General features: G+C 36.8%; 1 long non-coding RNA gene and 1 pseudogene across 2 annotated transcripts; one reads left to right on the top strand and one right to left on the bottom strand.

The window, feature by feature from the left end:
* Nucleotides 1-479: 479 nt before the first annotated feature.
* LOC103880489 lies at nt 480-4,689 on the bottom strand (annotated as a pseudogene).
* A 37-nt stretch (nt 4,690-4,726) lies between these two features.
* On the top strand, nt 4,727-26,127 carry LOC108583501. Of its 2 annotated transcripts, XR_002519271.2 has the most exons (4): nt 4,727-5,332; nt 5,434-5,481; nt 22,398-22,563; nt 25,831-26,127. It is a non-coding gene; the product is annotated as an uncharacterized LOC108583501 (long non-coding RNA). The 2 variants fall into 2 exon arrangements; XR_001898234.3 differs by lacking the exons at nt 4,727-5,332; nt 5,434-5,481 and adding an exon at nt 19,734-20,791.
* Nucleotides 26,128-27,256: the final 1,129 nt, after the last annotated feature.

The raw sequence follows: 27,256 nt of genomic DNA, 5'->3' as shown, positions 1-27,256 counted from the left end.
ATGATAATTATGCTGTACCTGTATAGGATTCAGAAATATGTATAGACAAATTCTATCTATATATGCATACTGGTGATATATATAAAATATATAATATAAAAAATATATATATGGGTTGATAGAATATATGCTAAGATAATATAAGTGTTAATAGTGCTTAATCTGTGCCAGACTGTATTCATTCATTTTCACACTGCTATAAATAACTTCCCTGAGACTGGGTAATTTATAAAGGAAAGAGGCTTAATTAACCCACAGTTCTATATGGCTGGGGAGGCCTCAGGAAACTTACAATCATGGTGGAAGGCAAAGGGAAAGCAGACACTTTCACAAGGCGACAGGAGAGAGAAGCATGTGAAGGAGAAACTGTCAAACACTTACAAAACCATCAGATCTCATGAGAACTCACTCTCATGAGAAAAGCATGGGGGAAACTGCCCCCATGATCCAATCACCTCCCTCCCTCTACATGTGGGGATTACAGTTCAAGATGAGATTTGGGTGGGGACACAGGGCCAAACCGTATCACAGACTTTATATATATTAACACATTTAATTCTTACAATAACGCTAAGAGGTATATTCTATTGTCATCCCTATTTTTCAAAAGGGAAACTGACACACAGAGATATTAAGTACCTCGCTTATGGTCACACAGATCACAAGTGGCAGAACTGGGATTCAAACACAAGCAGTTTGGTTTAAAGAAAAAGTGTGCATCTCTACATATTTTATATATGCACACACACATACGTATGTGTAGTTGGGTTATTTTATGAATAAATATATAACAATGTAGATAAGAGACACAGATAAAGTTAGATCTAAAAATATAGATGTGGACACTAGGATACATCCCTTCTGCTTCTGTGACCTCAGTGTTCTGCAGTAACTTAAAACAGACACTTGAAATAGATCACTAGACCAGAAGATTTTTAATAATATTTTATTGGTCATAAGACATTTAATATGTCTCATGAGTCAGGAAGTGAACTAGTTCAAGCTTGAAGCTAGGACAAAATAAACAAAACACAGATTTTATAGTCTCTGAAATTGAAATAAATTTCCATCTTTTTACTCTAGTTTCTCCTCCTTTCAGCCTATCAACCATTTAAAAAATATAGAAGACCTTCAGGCGATTCTGTTTAATTTTTCAAGATTTATACCTCCACCAACAAGTTTAGTATTACAACTTGCAGAAAAAATTTTCTAATATGTATACACCCTTGGCATTAAGTCTTCTCATAGGGTTATAAAATGCCATGGTTAGTTATCCACCATGTCTACATAGTCTGCATGAAGGCAACAATGCTAGACAGTCATTAGATCTTAAAATACAAGTGTGGCTATTAGGATACATTCCCTCTGCTTCTATGACCTTAGGGTCATAGAGAGCTTGAGAAGAGAGAGTAAGCATGAAAATATCCCATTTGATTTATTCAGCTGCTTTAGAGCTTATTTCTTTAAGATTATTAACATTGTACTACAACAAGCATTGTAATTTAAAAAGGATTCCTTAGAACTGTTCCACCTGAAGTGAGAAGAAGCTGAGTATTTGTCCTTCAACTCTTACCTATCATTGACAGACAGCTATTTCTTGGGAATATCAAACCCTGCAATCCTTGTGTGTCTATCACCAGCCCAAAATGCCAGAGAAAGCCCTCCAGTGCTTGTTTTTGGAAGCCACAGGTAGTATGGGATTGGTAGGTCCTGAGGAGATGTGGGTGAGGTGTTAACAGCATCTGCTACAGATATTCTGCAGCAGACACTTTCCATTCCTGCACAATGCTCAGTCATCACAAAGAGTATTTGAAGTACATATTGGCCCTCCCTTTGGAGAAATGTCGTCTTATTAACATTAACATCTTACATGTGTTTTCCCATGAATTAGCTCATTTCTTAAGAGAATAGAGTTAATGACATGAAGTCTAAATACTTTAAGTGTGTTGCTCAAAAACAAATAACAAATGAAATATTAGAACTCAGATGATCCAAGCCGAGGGTGCCCACATGACGCTTCTCGAGAAACTGAGGAATTTTCTTTAGTTAAGATTGAACCAGGGTCCCATCTTGTTAACCAGCAAGGTAGGGTGGCCTCAATTCAACATCAGTTGAATTCAAGGCTGTTTTCAGAAATTAGTGTTACTTGGTGCAGAACATTCTCAAAAGCAACAACAAAAACTGTCTCAGGAAAGTTTCAAGAAAAGAAGAATGTAATTAACATCTGGTGGAAGTTAATTAAGGATCTCTGGTGTAAACGCAATGAGGTGATATGGATATTACATTGGGTTGAGGAGGCAGAGACCTGGTCCTAATGTAGTGTCTGCCATCAACCAGCTGTGTGACATAGATTAAATCACTTGTCCTCAGGAAACCTCAGGTCCTAATTTATAAATAAAGCTCTTCATGCTTAAATTGTATTTTGAGACTCTGAGGAGGGAAGTAACATTACATTTAAGTAGTACATTGCCTTACAAGTTTGGATGGTTATATGCATTTTGAGAGAACCAGGCACTTCGGGGTATTAATGCAGAACGCTTTGGGTAGTTAGACTTTTGTATGCTGGTTGAACCTCATAAAATGCCACATGCCTAATCTCTCTTCCTCTCTGTTCTCCCCTCTTTCTTTTTCCTCATCCTGCTCTCTCCTTGGCTTAATGTTCTTGTCTCCTGGTTCCATACCAGTGAAAGAGAACCACAATATTGCCTTCTCACCCACCTTTGGCCATCATAATGGCATTTCTTCATGTAAAATGATTACACATCCAATTAAAGTGAACACCTGGAGGAAATAATAGCTGGACTACTCAGTAATTTTACATAATGCTGAAAAAATAATTTTATTTGAGTCTTTTCTTCAGGTCAGTTTACTTGAAAAGAAATAATGTGTAATGGGTTCAAAGTCAGTCTGGCAATTTGCCTACAAACTATTGTCAGGCAGTAAATTACAGAAGCAGTTGATCATCACACATGCCCATCAGCTCACTAATAGAGAGAAGCCAATGACAATTTAGGGAGAAAATAACCAAAATATATATCACATTTATTCTATTCATAACAAATCATTTTTTAACACTTATTTTTTTCCCTAGTTAAGTTTCAATTTATCTGGGACTCTGTCAGGATGACAGAAACTCATTTAGAATCCATGAAGACAGCTGACAGAAAGTGCATTAAAAATTAGATTTTGAATTCAAAGAATGAAAGCTTTAAATCACTACAGTCAAGTCAGTGGGACAAGATTGATACCAGATGCTATTTTGTTCATATTATTAAGGAAGTATTCCAGCCTTGAAGAGATCTTGTCACTACACAGCTTCTGTCTATGTAAATAAGAATGAAGTGAGTATATCTGTTGTCAATGATAGTAACAGCCATTCAGTGCCTCAAAGCAACAGGCTGGTTCATTTGAGGAGAATGCTGAAAGTTACAAGAACCCTGAAAGGTCACATATGCCCAATTCCCTCATCATGTGTACGGGAGGACTGAAATCCCATAGGAGAAGGTTAGCATGTGTATTATACACACATGAACTCTTTAATTTAAATTGAGTGGTCAGAGTAAGGGCTAAGCCACTCTCTTGATAGGGGTTTTGGGCAAGTCACTGGACAACCCTGGGCATCATTGTAGAGAATATTCATTTACCCTATGTGTGTTTTTAGTCTGTTCAGCAGCTATTCCACCCTCCTTCAGCACCTCACTTTATTCTTTGAGAACTACAGAAATCTTGAATTGCCCGTGCTTTTTATTATTATTATTTTAATTTGGGTTTTAATTATGTACGTAAATAGCAACATGAGAACGAGGAGTTCTAAGGTCTGTACATGATCTCTAGGTGAAAGGATTTCAGATTAGTTTGCTTGTAGGATGGTACCACCCAAAATAACAGAGGTCTGGTCTAGTATTTCCTGAAGAAGAAAGCCAATTTAATACATTCAATACTGACTGCTCTGCCATTTTTCTGTAGAAATACTGATTTACTCTATGGAGTTTCCAATGTTTACCTACAACTGATTAAGATGGGCAAAGCATGGAGTTTTCTACTTAGTTCCAGGTGAATTCTTCACGTTTCCTGGCTTTTGAAAGTTCTCCTTCCACAAATCTTAAACCCCAGTCATATAATCTCTCCCCACTGACCTGGGCCAACACGATAGTTTGTTGTGGATAATACAGGGAGGCAGCTAATCCCACGAAACCAGGCGGATACGCTAGCTTCTTTATTTTTGAACCTCTAGCCAAAAGGAGTTCAATAAGGTCAGCAAAACCACTAACACCAAGTCTCGGAAAAAATCCAGGAGGTACATTTTGGAGACAGTCATAGCTGTCTAACCCCTATTCAACCAAACTTTGCATCTTGGGCTTACTTTGGGAGTACGTGTCCTGACACCAGCTTGTGTATGGCTCGCAATAAGTGTCGGAGCTGTGAGATGCTTTCTTCAAGCGGGTTCCTCGACTCCTCCACACACTGCGATTCACCCTCGGGAACTGAGTAGAGTGAAAGCTCGTCAATCTTCACGGAATTTTTGGGAGGTGAGTCTTTTTTCGGTGCTGCACAGACTTTGAAGGTGAACAAGCTCAGGCTGGCTGGCCTCACGGACCCCTCTGAATTACGTCTAACGTGTCGCTGGCAACTGTGGCTCCGGAAGGGTCGGTCACCCCAGCCTCGGCCACGCCCACAACAGAGAGGTGGCTACGGAGGCCCGGTAGGGCCTTGATTTCCCTAACCGCAAGCAAGCCGTGGTGCGGGTGACGGCAGTAGGGCAAACTCGGTGCCGCGAAGACTTAGTTCAGTCACTCCTGCCTGTGCTCTTGACGGGACTTTCTTTTTTTGTTATTTTGGTTTCTTTTTTGAGACGGAATCTCGCTCTGTCGCCCAGGCTGGAGTGCAGTGGTCTTGACGGGACTTTCAATTCAGGTATCCTGCCCTCCTCTGGCACACAATGTTAATTGTTTCCACAGGCTAAGTTCACCAGTCTCTCCGTACAGGGAAATGAAGTCCTGAGTGAAGTGACACAAGTATGGAAAAGGTTTAGAACTGATGTATTCTGGTAGTCATCCCCAAAGCGCTATCCATTTGTCCTGGTTACTACACCTCCAAAATTCCAATGTCCGAATTTTGCAATGTTTATATTCTCTTCCCAGTATCTGATTGTTTACGTTCTCCTTCAGTTCTATGAGCTGCCTATGAACCTTCCACTAACACCCATTTTTAAGTTAATTGCCGTGGTCTCTGTTGCTTGCAATCAAAAACAAATCTGATATATTGTACATGTGAAACTGTAACTAATATATTGTACATGTAAAATGGGAATGATTATACTTCACTCATAAAGGTGGTATCAGGTTTTTTTTTTTTGAGATGGAGTTTTGCTCTTTTCGCCCAGGCTGGAGTGCAATGGCACCATCTCAACTCACCGCAACCTCCGCCTTCCAGGTTCAACTGATTATCTTGCCTCAGCCTCCTGAGTAGCGGGGATTACAGGTAGGTGACACCACACCCGGCTAATTTTGTATTTTTACTAGAGATGAGGTTTCTCCATGTTGGTCAGGCTGGTCTCGAACTCTTGACCTTAGGTGATCTGCCCACCTTGGCCTCCCAAGGTGCTGGGATTACAGGCATGAGCCACCTCACCCGGCCCAGTTTTTTAAAATATGTAAACTAATGTATATTAAAACTACTGACTTGAAGAATAAAACTTAGGAGGAACCCAGTATTGTTTGCTTGGTTTTTAAGATCCTTCCTATGTGTTCTCATCTATATTCCTGGATTCTGCTGAGATGCTCAATGGATCCATGAGTCACATGCTTAATCTCCTCAAAGAACTCTCCAGGTGAGAGCATACACTCACCTTTTGGTCTTTTTGAGACACTGAGTAATAGTTGTTTAACCACACCCTTGACTTTCTCTTCAGAACACATTTTCCTAAGAATAAATCTAGTTTTAGCTTATTTTGCAAAATGAATAAGCAGAGAATTTCCCAAATCATGAAATCCTGGTTTTTGTTTGATAGTCTTCCTCAATTTATCTCCCTCCTCTTGCATTTTATTATAAGCAGCAAGAAGAAATCTGACTGTACTTTCAACATGTTGCCTAAAATGTTCAGAAAAACGGCCAAGTTATTTGCTTACAAGTTGTGCTTCCACGTAATTGTAGGACAGAATTCAGCTAGGCTTTCTCTTTCTATATTATAAGGGTCTCTTCTCCTCCAGCTCCCCAGATCGAGTTCCTTATTTTTTTCTGAGCCCTCAACAGCAAAGCCTTTAATGTGCATATTTCTACCAACATTCTGTTGTTGGTAATATACATCTACTTTAAGATGATAGAGACTTTCTCTCCTATTCTCTTAACTTACTCCTGAGCCCTCATCAACGGGGCCTATAATACACATTTTTCTACCAATAGTCTGTTTAAAGCAGTATAGACTTTTCCTTTCTAGTACCTCAACATTTTTTGAGCCTCTACCTATTACTCAATTCCAAGGCCATGTTCACATTTTTAGGTATTTGTTACAAGATTTTTAAAGACAGGTTTTAGGTATTTAATTAAATATAACATTTTAGATATTTGTTCCAGGTTTTAGATATGTAGTTTTTAGGTACCAAAATCTGTATGTTTCCCATGACTCTTATAATAAATTATCACAAATTTGGTGGCTTAAAACGATTGTTCTCTCCAAGTTCTAGAGATCTAATACCTGAAATCGATATCACTAAGCTGAAATCAGGGTATCAGTAGAGTTACACTCCCTCCGGAAGCTCTAAATGATAATCTGCTTCTTGCCTCTACCAGCTTCTGGTGGCTGCCAGCCTTTCTTGGCTTGTGGCCATGTACATCTAATCTCTGTCTCTGCAGCTACATTTCCTTCTCCTTCTGTGTCAAACCTCCTTCTCATGAAGACACATGTGGATTACACCGAAGGCCCACTTGGGTTATCCAAGATAATCCCCCCATTCTAAGATCTTTAATGTAATCAAATCCACAACATCCTTTTCTGCCATGTAGGGTGACATTCACAGGTTCCAGATGATAGGATGTGGATACATTTTGGGGGTCATTATTTAGCTTACCACATGCTTCTTCTCTTTTTCTGGTTTTGCCTTTTCCAACTCTGTACAAAGTTATCTGTGTAACAGGCCTCAGTGTGACATTCTGGAAACTTTAAAATTTAGCTGACTAAAATAATTTCATGTAGGAGAATATATGACATTGAAATTTAAATTTTGTTCAAGGGGCTTTATTTACTCTTGTTAATAGTAACTTTTAAAATATAGAACCAGATGGTGATTCAACACACACACATACAAATACACACACATCTGCCTGTTAGCATAATGTAAATCTTCCACTTACAATTATAATTTTACAAAAATCAGTTGAGGACATGCATTAATCTATAGTAAATCTGGCAGGAGTTCTTCAATACAAGATTTTATATGAAGATGTAAATGTTTATTTAGTTTGAAATGAACCAAACCAATCTGTACAGAAGAAACAACATAGAATTTTACTATTCCATACAATTGAGCATTATGTTCAAATACTATAAAGGATAAAGAAGTGAATTCCAGTATTTTTCCATTTCTTTTCCTTCTAAATAGTTGATGTACATTCTTAACCTATTTTAGCTATTAAATTGTTTTTCTCTGTTATTCCAGGTTTCTCTTCATCTCTTTTGATCCTCAGTCTGTATATCCGAGTCTTTTGTCCCATAATTTTTAACATGAAGTGTATACATTATTTTGCATTGCTGCTGTAAAAAATCATCACAAATGTAGTAGTGGCTTTAAACAACCCAGATTTGTCACTCTTGCAGCTCTAGAGGTCAGAAATCTAAAATGGGTTAGCAGGGCTGTGCTATTTCTGTGGTCTCAAGAGAGAATTCATTCCTTTGCCTTCTCTACCTTCCAGAAGCTTCCTGCATTTGTTAATTTATGGCCCCAACTTTCTTCCAGCAGCATAGTATCTTCCAATCTTTGTCTTTCTTTGCCCAACACATCACTTTTTTCTGACTCTAATCCTTCCCCTGCCCCCGATTATAATGGGCCCATGAGCATAACCCAGGTTAATCTCTCCATCCCAAGATCCTTAAATCAATCACATATGCAAAGTACCTTTTATCATGTGTGGTAAAATATTCATTGGTTCTGAGACTAGGATTAAAACATCTTTGGGGGTGGGGCACTATTCGGGCTATCGCATGAAGCTTGCCAAAATTCAAATCCATGTCTTTGTTACTATTTGCAAAAAATCTTCAGTGTTTGCTATCACTAATGGTCAAAACTGCATTGTTTGGTTTGTGCAATGAATAACTTTCAAGTGGAATCTGAGACAAAAATTGGACCTTTCATTTGATAGAAGCATAGGCTCCATGACTCTCATAGGGTAAGATAAGTAAACATTCATCTTAATTGCAATCCATTTCTGACTTCTGTTTTAGTACTGCATGGCCCAGAATGTGTGGGCTATTTATACCCTTTTGGTGAGAGGCAGAGCGAAGAAAAGGAGGGCAATATTTGAAGCAGAGGGACCCCTCTTGCCCTGGTTAAGTTAAGAAGAAATGAACAAGGATCTCAGGGCAAGATCAAGAGAGGTGATTCATCACCTGGCCTTCAACTAGAAAGGAGAAGATAGTCCTTTCTAGTGGAGTAGTGGAATGAACATGACAGAGCTCCCAGGTGTGCAATTCTTTCAGCAAGCTGGTAGTATTAGTCAACTCACTTCACCTCTCTGGGTGAAGAGGTGAGCTCAGCTCATCAACCTCTAAAATCTTAACCAGTAGTAACTCTGAAGGATTAGTCTTGACATTTACTGATGTTGCCTCTCTTGCTTAATATTTTATAGTAATGAAAATATTAGTTTGTAAGTACTGGGGAGAAATGTATTTTAACAACTAACAGAACTGCTACTTCTGAGAAAGTGGTAGAGAGGGATTTATCAAAGTCATCTTGCTTATAACAATAAGAAATGTCAGCAGAGGAAAAAAGCGAATAAAACAGTTAAGTATTTTGTAATCTGAGGCTGAAAGATGCTGCCTGAGTAGTGACGATTCATATTAAGGAAAAATTCTTCTCTTCTAAATCCCATCAGACAACATTACATGTTCTGCACAGATTTTTACTGCTTACATGACTATATTTAATGGAAAATACGCAATTACTGGAAAACACTGAGTGACTTGGGGCTTACGGAATGTGTTCTTTGGTGGCAATGAGAAATAAAAAGCAGTGCTTTCAGCTGTGAGAGGAAATTGCTTTAGTATTGCCGAGGTTCTAGAGTGTCATTGCATAGCATTTTAAATAAACATTTATTTGTTTCATTTTATTTATTCCTTCATTTAGTCAATCAGCAAATATTTATTAAGTGGATAGGCCCCACACTACACTGAATGTTAAACAAGATATAATGAACTAAATATAAACCCTATCTTTTGGGAATTTATTGTCTATCTGGAATAAATAGGTATAGCCACAACTAATGAGAAAACAAGGCGTAAGGTATTATTTGCCACGTGAACCATACAGAAGTATAGATAGATTATCTCTGTGCATAGGACTCAACAGTATTGAGTAAGTTACATGTAAAGTACTTAAAATAATATCTGCCCCAAACTAGTCTATGTTCTTGGAAATCAGAGTAACAGTTAACTTTGGGAATGGAAGAAGGAATATGATTTTTTAAAAAAGGAGCAATAGGAGATTTCTGAGATTTTGGTAACATTCTGTTTCTTGTTCTGGATGTTACAGTGCTATGGATGTTACAGTGCTATGTTTTCTTTGTGAAAATTCAATAAGCTGTATACTGATTTTATTTTTACTTATATATTGTTTTAAAAATCAAAAAAAGTTTTGAAAAGCAGTGCTTCCATCGTGGTATGTTCAAAACAAATATTTGTTATACTCAAATCGCAACTCTTAGAAACTCAAAGTGACGCAGGGAAGGTTCTTGGCTTCACTCAGGAAGAAATTCAAGAGCAAACTGGTGGTAAAAAAAACAGCTTTATTGAGGTGGACAGCAGTGTTACAGTTCTGTGAGCTCCTGCAGAGCGAGGTTACTCCATAGGCAGTCATATTTATACCCCCTTTTACAGACATGTTAATTAAGGGGCTGGTTATTCAGAAAAAGCTAGAAAGTAGGCAGTAACTTTCAGGTGTTGCCATGGCAATGGCAAACTGTCATGGTGCTGGTGGGCATGTCTTATGAAAGGTACTTTCAGTTCCTCTTTCCAGTTTCTGCCAGTCTTCAACCTAGTCCCCAATGGAGTCTCACCTACCTCCTGCCTCAAAATGTGGGGAACAATCACTTCTGACTGAGGCAATGGGCAGTGATTTCAGGGAACAGGCCACTTCAACCAGATTCTCAAGATTAGTTGGATTATGTGCATACAAAAATAGGTGTAGAACTTCTAGTTTTAAAAAGTATGCCACGTATTCAGGAAAGCATAATGATTCGGGGTGTGGACTGTGAAATCAAATCTCAGTCTGAATACCAGCCCTATAGTTACCAGAAAAGGGTCCTGCTTCAGACCTTGAGGGAGAGAGTTCTTGGATTTCATGGAAGAAAGAATTTTGGGGTGAGTCCAGAGTAAAGTGAAAGCAAGTTTATTAAGTAAGTAAAGAAACAAAAGAATGGCAACTCCATAAGCAGAGCAGCCCTGAAGGCTGGTTGGCTATGTTTATGGTTATTTCTTCATATGCTAAACAAGAAGTGGATTATTTCATGAGTTTTCTGGGAAAGGGAATGAGGATTTCCCAGAACTAAGGATTCTCCTTCCATTTAGACCATGTAAGGGTAACTTCTGGACGTAGTAGCCATGGCATTTGTAAACTGTCATGGCACTGGTGGGTGTCTTTTGGCATGCTAATGCATTATAATTAGGTATAATACACAATAATTAGTGTGCAGTGAGGATGGCCAGAGGTCACTTTCGTCGCCATCTTGGTTTTGGGGGGTTTCTGCAGCCTTCTTCACTGCATCCTGCTTTATCAGAGGGGTCTTTGTGACCTGTATCTTATCCTGTGGCTAAGAATGCCTAATGTCTTGGGAATGCAGCCCAGTAGGTCTCAGCCTCATTTTACCCAGCTTCCACTCAAAATAGGAGTCAGTCTGCTTCTAATGCCTCTGACACTACAGTTTAATCTATTTTAATGCAAACTACTCAAACTTTTTGAAGCAGTTTTCTCATCTTTAAAGTGGGGATAAATGTCCCTACTTCACTGGATTATTATGATATCTAAATGAAATAGCCCATACAATGTCTTTGTCATAGAAATAAGAGCATTAGAAAAACTCAAGAAATGTTGTGATGATGATATAATACAATGACATCTGCCTGAGCTGGTAAACGTAAGGTTTATACTGGGTATTGATAAATATCAGTTTCTCCTAAGGTGGTTTAATTTGTGTAGCCTATAGATCTTATTTTTTTCATGAACTTTAAGACATTAGGCTATTAATTAGTACCAACAGACTTTAGAGGTATTGAAATGAAAAAATATTGTGAGATTGTATATTCATTTTTTCAATTTTTATTTTATTTCTAATAATCATTAACATTATATTTTGTGTTCTATTTTTATCTTATCTGGTACTATATTTCTGAACTTCATTTTAATTAAATAAAAGTAGTAATAGTAATTACTACAAATTTTCAATTTCCTTTGAAATTTAAAATATTACAAAAAAGCATATGCATATCTTGGTATGAAATTGTACTCAACATTTCAAGGCCAGAGTGTATTATTCATTACAAACAACAACAAAAAGCTAATGGGAAAAACAATTGGAATCCATTGAAGTTGAATTATCAGAACATATTTCACAAGAGAGCACGTACTAGAACTACGGTATGATGATCAGAAATACTGCATCTGCCGTTCTTGATTTGCGTAAAAATCAGCATAAAAGAAACTTCAGTTAATTCATTTGGTCATTCATTCACCCAACACTAGTCAGTGAATATCTGCTCACATTTGTGGCTCAGGCACTAGAGGTAACATGATATAGATTACAGATACTTTCCCAGACTCCTCCAGCCAATACCTGCTCTTTGGAGGCACACTGACCTTCTTGTTATTCCAAGGTCTTCTCACATGTTTGTGCAATTGTCTCTACTTGGAATGCCTTTGCTGTCTTTCCAATTAACCTTCTCCCTGTAGATCTCCCTTCCCTTCTATTCAAATATAACCGGCATACCTGTTTTTCTACGCTGAGTATGTATGCTTCTTATCCTGCCTTTGCGCAACCCTACCTCTATGTACTCAGATTCATGGTCCAGACTTTTCTTTCCTGCCCCAGTGCTCAGAAGTCTGATTCCAAGTGCTTCCCCCATTTCCCTACTCTTGCTTTATGTCATTTGTTTGGGCTAAGACTATGGCACCCAGAAAAAAATCACAAGTTGTGGGATGCAGGAGTCAGTGGAAGAGGAGGCCATTCCTTCCTGTGCTCTACCTATTTTAAGCTTTGTTCCTGGCATGGCTGTGTCCTTCCGTGGCCCCTTTCCTGTTACACAGCCTTTCCTCCATGGCTGCAGTTCACATTGTGCTCCAGTAACTCTCTATTTTTTCTTGCTCTTTTTGTAATGTCTTTTTTGTTTTTATTATTTTTTAAATTTAATTTTATTTTAAGTTCTGGGATACATGTACAGGATGTGCAGGATGTGCAGATTCATTACATAGGTAAACGTGTGCTATGGTAGTTTGCTGCACCTATCAACCCATCACCTAGGTGTTAAACCCCACATGCATTAACTACTTATGCTGATGCTCTCCCTCCCCCCGTTCCCCAATCTACAGGCCTCAGTGTGTGTGCTGTTCCCCTCTCTGTGTCTATGTATCCTCATTGTTCAGCTCCCACTTATAAGTGAGAACATGTGGTATGTGGTTTTCTGTTCCTGTGTTAGTTTGCTAAAGATAATGGCTTTCAGCTCCATCCATGTCCCTGAGAAGGACATGATCTCGTTCCTTTTTATGGCTGCACAGTATTCCATGGTGTATATATACCACATTTTCTTTATCCAATCTATCATCAGTGGGCATTTGGGTTGATTTCATGTCTTTGTTATTGTGAATAGTCCTGCAAGGAACATATGCATGCATGCATCTTTGTAATAGAATGATTTATATTTCTTTGGGTATATACCCAGTAATGGGATTGCTAGATCAAATGGTATTTCTGGTTCTAGGTCTTTGAGGAATTGCCACACTGTCTTCCACAGTGGTCAGACTAATTTACATTCCTGCCAACAACGTAGAAGCATTCCTATTTCTCCCCAACCTCGCCAGCATCTGTTGTTTCTTGACTTTTTAATAATTGCCATTCGGCCTGATGTGAGATGGTATCTCATTGTGGTTTTGATTTGTATTTCTCTAATGATCAGTGATGTTGAGCTTTTTTAAGTTTGTTTTTTGGGCGCATAAATGTCTTCTTGCTCTTTTTGTCTTAGGGATGATAATGCATTACTACTGTTGCTAGTCTTTGGGTGCCTCAGTATCCCTTAACTCTGTTCACGTACATGTGTGTATTCCCCCTATATGTGGTTTCTTGGGCTGGATCTTCTTTCCTGCTGAAGGTCTTACTCATACATTATGTATAGTGTGTAACTTTGCTAAAATTTTTAATCAGATTATAATAATCTTTTTAAACAAACAGAGTTTTCTTTACAAGGATCTTCTGATTGTTAAGCATTTCTACTCTTTTCTGAAAAGAACAGTGCCTGCATGTAGTGGGATTAAATAAATGTTTTATAAAATATATAAATAAATACTATTTATACCTATGTATATGTTTTTTCCAACAAATTTTATGTAACAGTTGAGGAGTTTAAAGTCTACCAGATAATGTATAATACTATAGGATGAATAGTAAGTGCTTTATAGGATATTCAATACAATACAATACTTAATACTATAAGTATTAAGAGGAAACCAGAGTTATTACGAGACTTATTAGAAGTGTTGGAATTGGATTTTGAAAAAAAATTTTTTAGGTAAAATTGATGACTTTGAAAGAGGTTGAGGTTGATTGCTTTGGTTCCCTACTTTTAGAGGAACAAACAATAATCTGATATGTTCCACCAAAACGATTTTAGCAGAAAGGAAGTCTGAAATTATTTTAATAGAGAAATGGTACAGGGCTGATTAATCCATTTTGGAAGTTAATGTCAGAGGTATAACTTTCATTTTATTATTTGTATAGTTTGAAAAATAAGCCCTAAATAAAAGGCTCTTAACTATGATCACATCTGCAAAGTTTATTTTGTCATGTAAGGTAATGTATTCACAGGTTTGTGGGATTAGGACGTGGACATCATTGGGAACTTGTTATTCTGTTCATCACAGAATTTCTTATGCACGGTGTTTTCTAATGAAAATATTATTTTCATTAGAATTATTTGATCTCTCAACTACAAATACCAGAAATACATTAAGAATTTTCTAACATGTCACACGTCAAATTTTGGAACTCCCCATATGGAAATTTAATGGAGCTGATATTCATCCAATATTTACCAAGTGCCAGAATGGGCCTGAGAAAAATACACAACAAAATAAAACGACAAAGTGGGAGGTAGAATTTATTTTAGTTGTCTTGTTTTTTCTTTTTTTTGAGACGGACTTTCTCTCTGTCGCCCAGGCTGGAGTGCAGTGGCACAATCTTGGCTCACTGCAAGCTCCGCCTCCCAGGTTCAAGGCATTCTCCTGCCTCAGCCTCTCAAGTAGCTGGGACTACAGGCACCCGCCACCACACCTGGCTAATTTTTTGTATTTTAGTAGAGACGGGGTTTCACCGTGTTAGCCAGGATGGTCTTGATCTCCTGACCTCGTGATCCGCCTGCCTAAGCCTCCCAAAGTGCTGGGATTACAGGTGTGAGCCACTGCGCCCAGCCAGTTGTCTTGTTTTATAGATGAGAAAGTTAGAAAGTAAATGTCAAATGAGTTGCTCATGTTCACATCCATAGTAAGTGATATGACAGGAATTTGAGACTAAATTTGGTTTTAGAGTTAGTGATGTTTTAAGGGTACCACATAATTTTAACTTCTACTATTTTATAGTAATGGAATACTATAGTATAGTATTTTATAGTATGGTCAGCAGGTATCAAATAATATCTAAGTTAGGGAATACCTGTTTTATTATATAGATTTAATATGTTTAAGTTCAATATCAGTTTAAATTATAATACAAATTAGTAATATTAGTCAAAAGTTTACAAGTCAAATTGACATGCATTATGCAAGTGCATTTTAGGGATTTTAACATTTACAAGACAAACATTGATCTACCCAGATCAATGTCTACTTACTATTTTGAGGCTTTGCTAGAAGAATCTAAAAATTAAAGATTGCAATCTCCTTTTCTGCAGATACTAAATATTACCAAAAATAAATTATTACAAACATATTCAAGATTGCTAAGTGGTTTTAGAACCCTTGCTTCTTGATAAGAATTTTTAAATTGGCATTTTTCAGCCTCTGCTTAATACAGACATGTTTTTGCTCTAAATATAGTAAACATCTATTGCACTATATGCAAAGGACTGAGAAGCGTTTCAAAGATAGTGCACAAAATATCACATTATTTTCTGAGTATAGTGTTTAAAAAATCTATCTTGCAATCACTATTTACCATGATCAGTCAATATGTAGTCTTTGAGAAAAGAACATTAGCTTGTTGAACCATAATTCAAAATAAGTCACAATTTAATCGTATTTTAAAAACACTCTGGTTAATTGTAATTAATGTTTGACAGTTTGAAAGACATCTGTTATATTAACATAATGGTTTTATTGCACATGAAATGCTGCACATTAAAAACTCAGCGGAGTTGAATGAGTATTTTGCAAGGAAAAGAAGAAAATCCTTGATAAAAACATGTAGTTCTGTCTATTGTTTGCTAAACAAATAGGGCCTTTTTTCTCTTAACATGATAATTAATGAAATATATCTGTTTCTTTAGAAGGGAAATACACTTCCTGCTGTTTTGTTACAAATTGATCATTCTAAAGACAGTTTGGTCTTATGTTTTACAGTTTGAAAGTCATTGCTATACTTTGTAATTTCATGAATTTAGTTATTGCCAGCTGTGATTGTTAGAGGTCACTTAGACTCTTGGATTATTCCATACTATTTCAACAATATTCTAAATAAAACAAATAAATGAATGAAGCAAAATTCCCATACCAGGTTTCAGAGATGATGCTAAACATCCTATAGAAAGCCTCTTCCCCTCATCCAATCTAAGATGTCAATAGTGCCATGGATGACAAACCCTTTCTTAAATCTATAATAAAAATCAAGAAGAAGATTTTGAAACATCAATATATTGATACAGTAAGGAGTAACTCTGACATAAGAAATGTGTGGAGGCAAACTTTATAAATGCAAACAAATCTACATTATTCTCCTGTCAGTTTAATCTATAGATTTGTGTTTATAAAAAGTTGCTTTCAAATGTAGGCTTGTGACTCACCTTCCAAAGCAAAAAACCTAGGAGTGACTAATCTGGCTAAGAATTTTTTTCACTAGGTGTTAATGTTTCTCCCTATTTTAAAAAAAATTGGGAACCTGAAATAAAGACACTAATTCGGTGTATTAAAAATGATAAAAATAGAAGAATAATTTTAAATTGGGACAATGTTAATACACAAAGGTGAACACTTACTAGAATTGGGCTGAATATTTTATTTAAGTTTCCTCTTAGGAAATTTAAAGAGGAACTCTTGGTAAGATGCAAGACTTTTGGGGTCCATAAATTTAATATTACCTATAGTTGATCCTACATTATTCAAGTGTTAATTAGCACAGTGCCTGAAATGTAAAAGTCACAAATATGCATGTGCTGAATTATTCAGTTTGCTGTAGACAGTGAGCAAAAAGCGGTTTGAAAATTCTTTGTATAACTACAAGCCACTATGTAGAGGCATGGCCCAAATATTTCACTTCTATGCTCATGCTTCCACCTTTCCCAGAAATTTCTTTCCCTACCTTCTGTGCTTGGCTGCCTCCTACACATATCCATGTGTGCATGGGCACACATAGCACAAAACAGTCTGATAGGTAAACAAAAAATCAAACTCTTAACTAGACATAAGACATAGCTAACAGTTACTACATACTAGGTACTGTTCTGGTGCTTAACATATTTTGATTTGTTTATTTTTACAATAATCCTATGCTAAAAGTGCTTTCACCCTATAGTGTAGTATTCTCCATCTTTTAAACAGTGTCCATAAAACATTCCTCTAATATACCCCAGAGTTGATAACTATGGGATGGTTCTACTTGCTTGGAATACTCCTTTGTAAATATTATTTGTTGAATTTTAGTTCCTTCAAGGATCAGCCCAAAAGCTGTGTTTTATAGAAAAAATATTTCCCTATTCTCCCAGTTCTGGGAGCTCTTCTCTTTACTCTTAAATAAATTTTATGAGAAAGATACTCAATGTACCAGTTAACTTTATTTGTATAAAAATCCACTCCCAAAGTTAATTGCTTAAAATGGCAACCATATATTAGCTTTTGCTTTTGTAGTTTGGCAATTTGAGCTGGGCTTAGCTAGTTGGTCTTTTGGTCTTGGCTGGATTTACTCATGCATCTGTGGCTCTGCTTTAGAGACTTGGCTGGCCCTTGGCTGCAGTGATGGGGAAAACTGGCCATATGCCTCTTGTCATTCAGCAGGGTAGGCCAATTTATAGTGACTAGACAAGTTTCCAAGAGTGAGCTGATGCACTGACTCTGAACCGGCAAAATGTTACCTATGTTGCATTCTACTTGTCAAAACAAGTCACGTGGACAGCACTGATTCGAGGTGGGGAATAAAGTCTACCTCTTGGTGGGAGGAGCCACAGAGTCACATTACGAAGGGTTCTGTATACGGATAGGGGAATAATTGTAGCCATAGTTGCAACCAGTCTATTCAGTTCACCAACATGTTGGATAATCTCCTTCAAGTTAAGCACATCATTTTGTACAGAGGGTCTGGAACATATTAAAGGTTAAATATAAGTTTTATGTCCGTGAATGGTGATTTTTAATTGCATACTTTTCCTTTATTCTTGGTTAAAATGATTTAAAAAGGAATCCAAATTACAGCTAATTTCTTGGTCTGACTGTAATCACTTTGGGTCTTAAATCAAGACTAGCCTGTTTCTAATAGTTAACAGTGTGATTTCTCATTCTCACAAGGAGTATAATTTAGAGGTGAGCATCCACCAATGCATGATACACTTGGAATTATTTTTTTTCAGTTTACATTTTTGTGGAGAAGTAGACAGCACTATACATCAAAGTTAGAAGCACCTACTTTTGGTCAATGACATTTCTAGTAACTAATCCAAAGGATGTTTTGTCTTAAAGTTACCAAAGACGTGTTTAAAATGATGTTCTTAGTATTGTTGTATACTTCCCTTTAGTTTCATGCTAAAGTGTATTCTCTTACATATAAGTGAGATCATACATTATTTATCTTTGTGTGTTTGGCGTATTGCACTCAATATAGTATTCTGTATGTTGTAGCAAATAATGAGATTTCCTTACTTTTTAAGACTGAACTGTCTGTGAACGTATATAGATCTCACTTTACTCATTCATCTGTCAATGGACACTTAAGTTGATTCCCTATCGTGGCTATTGTGAATAATGCTGCAATAAACATAGGATTGCAGACATCATGCTTGAGAAAATGATTTCATATCCTTTGGATATATACTCAGTAGTGGCATTGCTGGATCATATGCTCGATCCATTTTTAATTTTTTTAAAAAAGCCCTGTAATGGCCATACCAAGTTACACTCCCACCAACAGTGTAAAAGGATTCCTTTCTCCCTACATACTCACCAACATTTACATTTTGACATTTTCATAATAGCCATTCTAACAACAGTGATGTGTTATCTCATTGTCATTTTGATTTACATGTCCTGATGATTAGTGATGTTGAGCACTTTTTCTTACACGTTTTGGTCATATGTATGTCTTCTTTTGAGAAACATCTATTCAGATCCTTTGCTTATTTTTAAATAAGGTTATGTGTTTTTGTGTTTTTGAGTTGTATGAATTCCTTACATATTTTAGATATTAACTCCTTATTAAATGTATGTTTTACAAATATTTTCTCCCAATTTGTAGCTTGCCTTTTCATTCTGTTAATTATTTCCTTTGCTGTGTATACATTTTTAGTTTGATATAGTCCCAATTGTTTGTTTGCTTTTGTTACCTGTTTTTGGTGTCATATCCAAAAAAATCATTGCCAAGATTTATGTGAAAGGATCTTTCTCTTAAGTTTTTCTGTTTTCTCTTATGTTAGCTTCTAAGGAGTTTTATGGTTTCAGGTCTTACATTTAAGTCCTTGATCTATTTTGAGTTGCTTTTTATGTATAGTGTGATGTAAAAATCCAATATAATTCTTCTGCATGTTGAGACCCTGTTTTCTCAACGTCATTTATTGAAAAGGTTGTCTTTTCCTTATTATGCATTCTTGGTGCCCTTGTGAAAGACTTATTTATCAAATATGCATGGATTTATTTCTGGGCTCTCCGTTCTGCTGGTGTTTGTGTCTGTTTGTATGCCAATACATACTATTTCAATCACTATAACTTTATAATATAGTTTGAAATAAAAAAGTATGATGCCTCCAGCTTTGTTAATCTTGTGCAAGATTACTTTGACTACCTGTGGTCTTTTGTGGTACCATATGAATTTTATACTGTGTGATATTAGGTGATTTTATATATATATATATACACACATATATACATACACACATATATACATACACACACACACACACACACACACACAGTTTTTTGTCCATGTTTCCTGGCTCATAACACCCATTGCCTTTGTTACAATATTTTGTTATAATGTTTGGGTGCTTTAAGCCTTAGGAGCAGGCCTCAGGAAATAGAATCTCTCTCTGTCTCTGTCTCTCTGACCTTATCCTTCCCTCTTTTCACCTGCCTAAGGTAAGACTCTAATCTGATTTTGAGGCATAAGACCCTTATTCCAGAAAATGTCCTGCTCATACTTTGGAAAAGGAAATGCTAAACAGAGAGACCAAGAAGAATCTGTACAGACAGGCCTTGCTGGGTTTAGATTGTACCCTTTTTGTCCAATCACATTTTGACATGGTTGTCCATGCTTCAATCATGGTCAAGCAATGACATCTCCATAAAAGACCCAAAGGACATGGTTCAGAGAGTTGTGGACAGCTAAACACGTGAATATTCCTGGAAACTGGCATGCTTAGGGAGGGCATGGAAACTTTGTGCCCCTTCCTGCATACCTCGCCCTACCCATCTCTTCATCTGTATCCTTTGTAATAAACTGGTTAATGTAAGTAAGTGTTTCCCTGAGTTCTAGGAGCCACTCCAGCAAATTAATCGTACACAAAAAGGGGGTTATGGGAACCTCAACTTGAAGCCAGTCTGTCAGAAGTTCCAGAGGCCCAGACTTGACGACTGGTGTCAGGATGGTGCAGTGCAGCAATTATGGGGAGTCCTGGGAACTTAGCCCTGAACCTGTGGGGTCTGACATTATCTCTAGGCAGATAGTGTCATGATTGAATTGTGCTGGTATCCACCGCACAATTGATTGCTTACTTGCTAGTGAGGAGAAATCCTCATATATTTTGGGATCACAGAAGTTTTCTGTGTTGATTGTTGTTATGTTGGTAGGAGAGCAGAGGAAAAACATGGTTTGAAAGTTTTTCCAGAACAGATTGTTTTTTTCTATTTCTGTGAAAAATACCATCAGAACTTTGACAGAGATTGCATTGCATCTGTAGATCGCTTTGGTAAGTGTGGACATCTAACAAAATTAATTTTAATCCATAAATACTGCATGTATTTCAATTTATTTATTTATTTTTCAGTTTATTTCATCAATGTTTTATAGTTTTCATTTTGCAAGTCTTTCACCTCCTTGGCTAAATGTATTCCTTAAATATTTTGTTACTTTTGATGTTATTGTAAATGTAATTGTTTTCTTGATTTCCTTTTAAATAGTGCACTGTTGATGTTAAAAACAATGCTACTCATTTTTGTATTTTGATTTTATATCCTGCAACTTTACTGAATTTGTTTATTTCAACAGTTTTTAAAATAGAGTCTTTAGAGTTTTCTACATATATAATCATGATGTCTGCAAACACAGACTTTTTGGTCTTCCTTTATTATTTGGGTGTCTATTATTATTAGTTTTTTTAACCTAATATTTCTGGCTGGGACTTCCAGTAGTATATTAAATAAAAGTCACAAAAGTGGGCATCCTTGCCTTCTACTGAATCTTAGAAAGGAAGGTTTTACTTTCATTTCATTGATTGTGGTGCCAGATATAGACTTTTCACTAAATGGCCTTTTGTGTGTGTGTGTGTTGAGATAAGTTCTTTCTATACCTATTTAGTTGAAAATTTTTTTATCATGAATGGATGTTGATTTTTGTTAAGCATTTCTCCCCATATCATTGAGGTTATAATATGGCTTTCATCTTTTATTTTATTAATGTGATATATCATGTTGATTGATTAGTGTATGTTAAACTAACTGCATTGCAGGGATAAATACTACTTGCTTAAAGTGCTTTCAACACTTCGAATACTTCATCTGATTCCCATCTAACCTTCAAGTTCTCTACTGAAATATTCTATGCTAGTCTAATGATATTCCCTTGTATAAAACTAGTCACTTTTCTGTTGCTGCTTTCAAAATTCTTTTTGTGTTTATTTTTTGACAGTTTAATAATAAGGTGTCTCAATGTGGGTCTCTTTGGATTCATCTTATTTGTTGTCTTTTGGGCTTCCTGGATCTGTTTGTTTATTTCCATCTCCAGATTTGGGAAGTGTTTTTTATCATTAACTCTTTATTAAGCTTTCTGCTTCTTTTACTTTCTCTTGTCCTTATAGAACTCTCATAATGTGTATATTAGTCTATTTATAGTGTCCCATAAGTCCTTTAAGTTGTATTTATTTTTTATTTTTCTCCACTCTTTGTTCTTCATTTCTATTTCCTTTTTGCTTCTCTGACTGGGTGATTTTTAGTTCACTCATCCTCTCTTCTGAGTGTGCTGCTAAACTCCTCTACTGCATTTTTAATTAAGTTATCATAGTCTTCAGCTCTGCTTTCTGCTTGGTACTTTAAATAAGTTTTTTCTATCTCTTTGTTGAAATTCTCAGTTTGTTTATTCATTGCTCTTATGACTTTAGTGAGCACCTTTATGACAGTTATTTTGATTCTTTGTTGGATAGATTACATACCTCCATTTTATTAGGATTGGTTTCTGGAGATTTATCTTGTTTTTTTTTTTTTTGTTTGGAGTATATTTTCCCATTTTTTTAGTTTCCTTAATTCTGTCTTTGGTTTCTACACATTAGATAAAATATTTGTCTTTGCCCCTCCTTACAGACTGCCTTGTACAGAAGATGAACCTCGCCAATCAGCCCAGACAGAGATTCTGTTTGCCTTCTTCCAAGTGCTTGCCTTCTTTGGTGCTTGTCCAAACCACTGCCTTTGTTTTTAGTAGCTCCCAGTAAACAAGAGTATGCCAAGTTCCATCAGTGCACCAACACAGGTGAGACAGAAGCCAGTTTCTTGAGTAGCAGACAGAAAAGTTGAGGTGCTAGACGCATGGCCCAATTCCTTCTTTCATCAGCGAGAAGCTAGGAGTTGAAGTTTATCATCTGTTTGTAGTGAGCATGGAGAAGAATTGTGGCAAATATCTGCATTCTCCTTCAGATTATATGCAATTTCAAACCACTGCTTTGCTCTCTGTCCCCCACAAACCTAACAAATGCTGGGCCCTATCAGTTCTCAGAGACAGGCAAGTTAGAGGTCAGTCCTTGGATAGCAGCTAGAAAAGTTGGGGCAAATGATGTGTAGCTCAGTTCCTTATAGTGAGAAGCTGCATTCTTGGTTTTATCAATGGAATGAGCTGAAGGGAGGAGCCAAGGGAAATGCTCACATGCCTGTTCAATCTCTAGGCCACAGGAAGTGTCCACATACCCATTCAATTTCAAGGAAACTGGTGATTTCTTGTCCTGTCAGTTCCTGGAGACAGGCAAGTTAGAAGCCAGATCCTCTGGAAGCAGCTAGAAAAGTCAGAACATTGGATGTGCGGTCTAACCTCTTCCAGGGAGAAGCTGAGAGTTCAGCTTTATTGCCTGCTTGCTCAGTGATGAGCTAGGAGGAAAAGGCAAGGAAAGTTCTATGCAGTTGTTTAAAGCCACCTCTTGTTTCTTTGTGGTCCATGGAGACTAGTAAATGCTGAACCTCATTCAGAGATAGGTGAGTGGGCTTGGAGCCAGTCCCTTCGAGCAGTGATAAAAGTTGTAGTGCTAGATGTGTAGTCTCAACACACTCTTTGCTCCTCAGGGAGAAGCTTGGAGTTAGGGATTCCCTCCCAGTTGTATGGTGCTATGCTGAGAATGAGATTTATGACAAAAGTGTGTGTCTTACCCATTTTCTACCCATGTCAATGTGGAGTAGTTTTCTCATTTACCAAGTGTGCAGGAGACTCTCAGCTAGTTTATGGATTTCTCTTAGAGGTATTGATCCATGTGTAGCTGTTTATTCAGTGTATCTGTAGCTAGAGGGAGAGTCCAGAGCCTACTCTTCTGTCATGTTGCTGATATCACCCAGGTTAATGTTTCAAACCATGATAATTACTTTCCTGGGGAACAATGGTGGTGTTTGGATTCCTAAGTGTTTGTTTTCTCAATGTTCCTCACATTGAAATTCTTCTGATTAATTTTAGTGTTAGTCTGTTACTTCTTTCTTTTCCTGTTCCTTTAAATTTCTTAATATCTTTTAGTGTGCCTAACTCAGGTGTAGGAAAACAGCATGTTGCATGGCAAGAGTAATGCCACCTTGAAGCAAAACTGCCATGATGACCACTGTCTGACCCTCACATAGGTGTTCTGCAGGAAGGTCTTTAAACAGTGCCTGTAGCATAGATAACACCTCATAAAGATGCTTCTCTAACCTACCCAAATGTTCATGATCCTTTGACAAGAAAGTCTGAAGACATGACCAGCTTCACCTGGCTTATCCTAAAAGCTTGCTACTTAAAGGCTATTTTCTGGATGGTGAATATAGAGGATCCACTGTCTCACAGTCACCCAAGGCATCATTTCTGTTCGGTAGTCCCTATTCCTTTATTTCTTTCTGAAAAACTGGATTTGTCAGCCTCTTTCATTGGCCTCTCATCTCCCCCAGCCTTTGGGAATAGGTTTGCATATATACGAGCTCAACCCAGAACACTCTGGTAACTGATATTTTTAATTTGATACTAAAAGTATTTTGTAAACCAAGATATCAAATAGCAACCATTATCACAATTGTGGCAAGACAGGAATACATGGATTCTGAGTGAATATCCAAGAGACTCCCTTTTAGCAAAGAGTAATTGACCTCAGTGCGTGCCCTCTGCAACATATAGTTTAGAAATCCTGAGCTCTTTTTGCTTTTTTTTCCCTGATACTCAGTTGTGTGCAAAGAATATTGAACATGTTTCTAAGCCAGAAGATTTTCAGCTAGAGAATTTTTAACAGAAATAACATAAATGTTGCAGCTCACAGAGCATTTAGGAGTCTCAACATTTGTAACTTTGAAGAGTAGAGGGGAAAGAAAATGAAAGAACTTGAAATTTTAACATTTTCAAAGCTGTTCCCTTCATAAAGTAAATTTTTTCTTGTCTTAATATGGTGAAAAATTGATCTTCCTAGTCATCTTCCATGCCTGGCTTAGATTTTCTACAAAGTAGTATTTCCCTGGCCAAATGGACCATTTGCTTATTTGTAAAAAGTGTTGTGGTGAGAAAGTTAAAAGATACTTTCTCATTCTTATCTATATGAAAAGAAAATAGATTGTTCCCTTAAAGACCTTTTCCAGATTTTCTATATTGTACAATGCACTTACTATTTATTGAGCCCTTGATAAATGCGCATCATTGTGAGAAATATTTTTCTTGCATTAACTCGTTTTGGATTTTTAAATGATCCTTTGGGAAGGAGAATATAATAATACTGATTTTATAAGTGAAGGTACTGAGGCTCAGAGAATTTATGATGTAGAGGTGACAGTGAGACAGAATGAGATAATTAAATGTCCAGATAAGTGATTTTTGACCAATATTGATTTTCATGGGGGCACTTTGGAGTCTTGATATTTATAATTGTAAAGAGCAGATAGGGTCCAAAAAATTACTATGAACTGGCCTGAGTTATTTTAAATCATAGATACAGGGGGAGGGACTTACTACCAAAGTGACCTTCATATTGCTACAGTACTTTCTTGGAAACACAATTCTAGTATTATAGACAGGATGGTTTGCTCTGGATGTGAGACCCTTGGGAAGGAAGAGTGTCAGTCCCCTTGATCTATCTGAGAGTATCTCTGTTATGCTGATAACTCATCTATTAAATACTTGGCTTAGTCTAGAATACTGTATACCCTCCAGTTCAACCCATTGTAGGGTGGAGCAAAGATGCCCCTTGAAAAGGGAGGGACAATTTGGAGTTTTACATCTTGTGAAGTGGTACATTGGGTTTAATCCAGAGTCATTTATATCAGCCTACTCTAAACAGAGGCTTTAGGGAGAAATCTGGCTAGGAGTGGAATTGAGAGCTGCATCAGTTTTTACATTTTCTTTAATAGACAACTTAAAATAAGAAGAAAAGCATTGTGAAGTTTTGGATGGGATGAAAATTATGGAGATTGGTATGTGCAAAGTAAATGTGGCACTAAGTTTAGAGTGAGATCCTAAAAGAGAAAAGCTTACATCTTTGGCACCAAATCAGAAAATATTAATACTGGAGGTGGTGATCTTTTTTCCTGACAGGTAGAACAACATTGGTGGAAAGAAGAGCAGTGCAAAGAGTAAAGAGAATAATTGATGAGAAAACTATTCCACCCCATTTCCTGACAAAGCAAGCCCACTTCTTCACAAATAACAGGTAGAGCCAGCATAACTTAAAAAGACCAGTGACGTCAAATCCATGACTATTCAAGCTGCAGAATTTAGCCCTGGCAAATAAAGAAAAGGCCCCTAAGATATCAAGGGAGACATTGTCACCAGGGGATGCCGAGGAGAATTGACACTGTCAAGGAAAAATAAAATCCATTCAATTAAGCCAAACTCACTTGAGCACTTTGGTACTGAACATTGTGATAGGCTAAGAAAACAAGGATTGCAGGATGTAATAATTACCCTCAAGGCAAATTCAGTTTGATAAAAATAAGGTTCTAGGAGCTGCACATAAAAGCCCCAGAGTTACACAGCTTACTCATTCTCATTCTCTTTTACTCACTCTCACTTGATTACACTTTCCAAGCAACAGGTGCCATTACATAGTAGCTTTCATATTTTTAAGATGTAATTTACAGAAAAGATTGCACACTTTTTTCAACCTGCATGTCAGATTTTGTGGGGCTGTAGAGCCTCCTGCTGAGAAGAGATGTAAGTCATGAATGAACTCTGTGGGAAACAGCATTATGGAACAGAGATTTGGGTATAAAATGACAGCAGGGATGCATATATACCACATACTCACCTCTTCTGTCTGTTAGATCTTTTGTTTTGCACAAGCCTGTCTTTGGAATACTGAATATAAAAATGACTTGTGAACTTCCATGTACTATAAACATAATGATGAGTCATACTTTATTATTTCTACAATCCACTTTTATGTGGGAAGCAGTGAGTGAGTCTTGATGCTCTGTGCTAAAACTTTAAGGCCAAATATCTTCTTTATTTGGTACTTGTAGGAGTAAGCAATAAAAAATGTTGCACACACCTCAATTCCTCTGAAAATCTTTCATAATAGGGCCTTATTTGTACCTTTGTTATACTACTTAATAAGTCATAATACATTTTGGAGTAGTTCTCAGACTATTCCAAAATGAGATGAGTTCCTTAGGGAAGAAGTTGTGTCATTGACTCTGGATGTCACTTTTATACACAATACATTTTCAAAAGATAAATGAACAAAGAAATTATTACAAGGAAATAGAAAAGAAGAGAAGATAAATGGAAGGGAGGAAGGAAGGAGATTTCTGTTAGAAAAATTGGAGACAAAGAATAAACAACTCATACTTTCTATGCTTATGAAACCACGTGTTTTGTAGCATTAGTGTCACCTTTCTACTACTGGTAGGAGATGAGGTCTGGGGTGAAAGGGGCAGAAATGGATTTAAAACAATGTGCTACGGGTAATGTTGCATACACTAATATTACATGCTTCACTGCTTATCTGGTTATTCACTTT

Source organism: Papio anubis, chromosome 18, assembly GCF_008728515.1.
Source record: "Papio anubis isolate 15944 chromosome 18, Panubis1.0, whole genome shotgun sequence".
Taxonomy (NCBI): Eukaryota; Metazoa; Chordata; class Mammalia; order Primates; family Cercopithecidae; genus Papio; species Papio anubis.
This window is presented reverse-complemented; position numbering and strand designations above follow the sequence as displayed.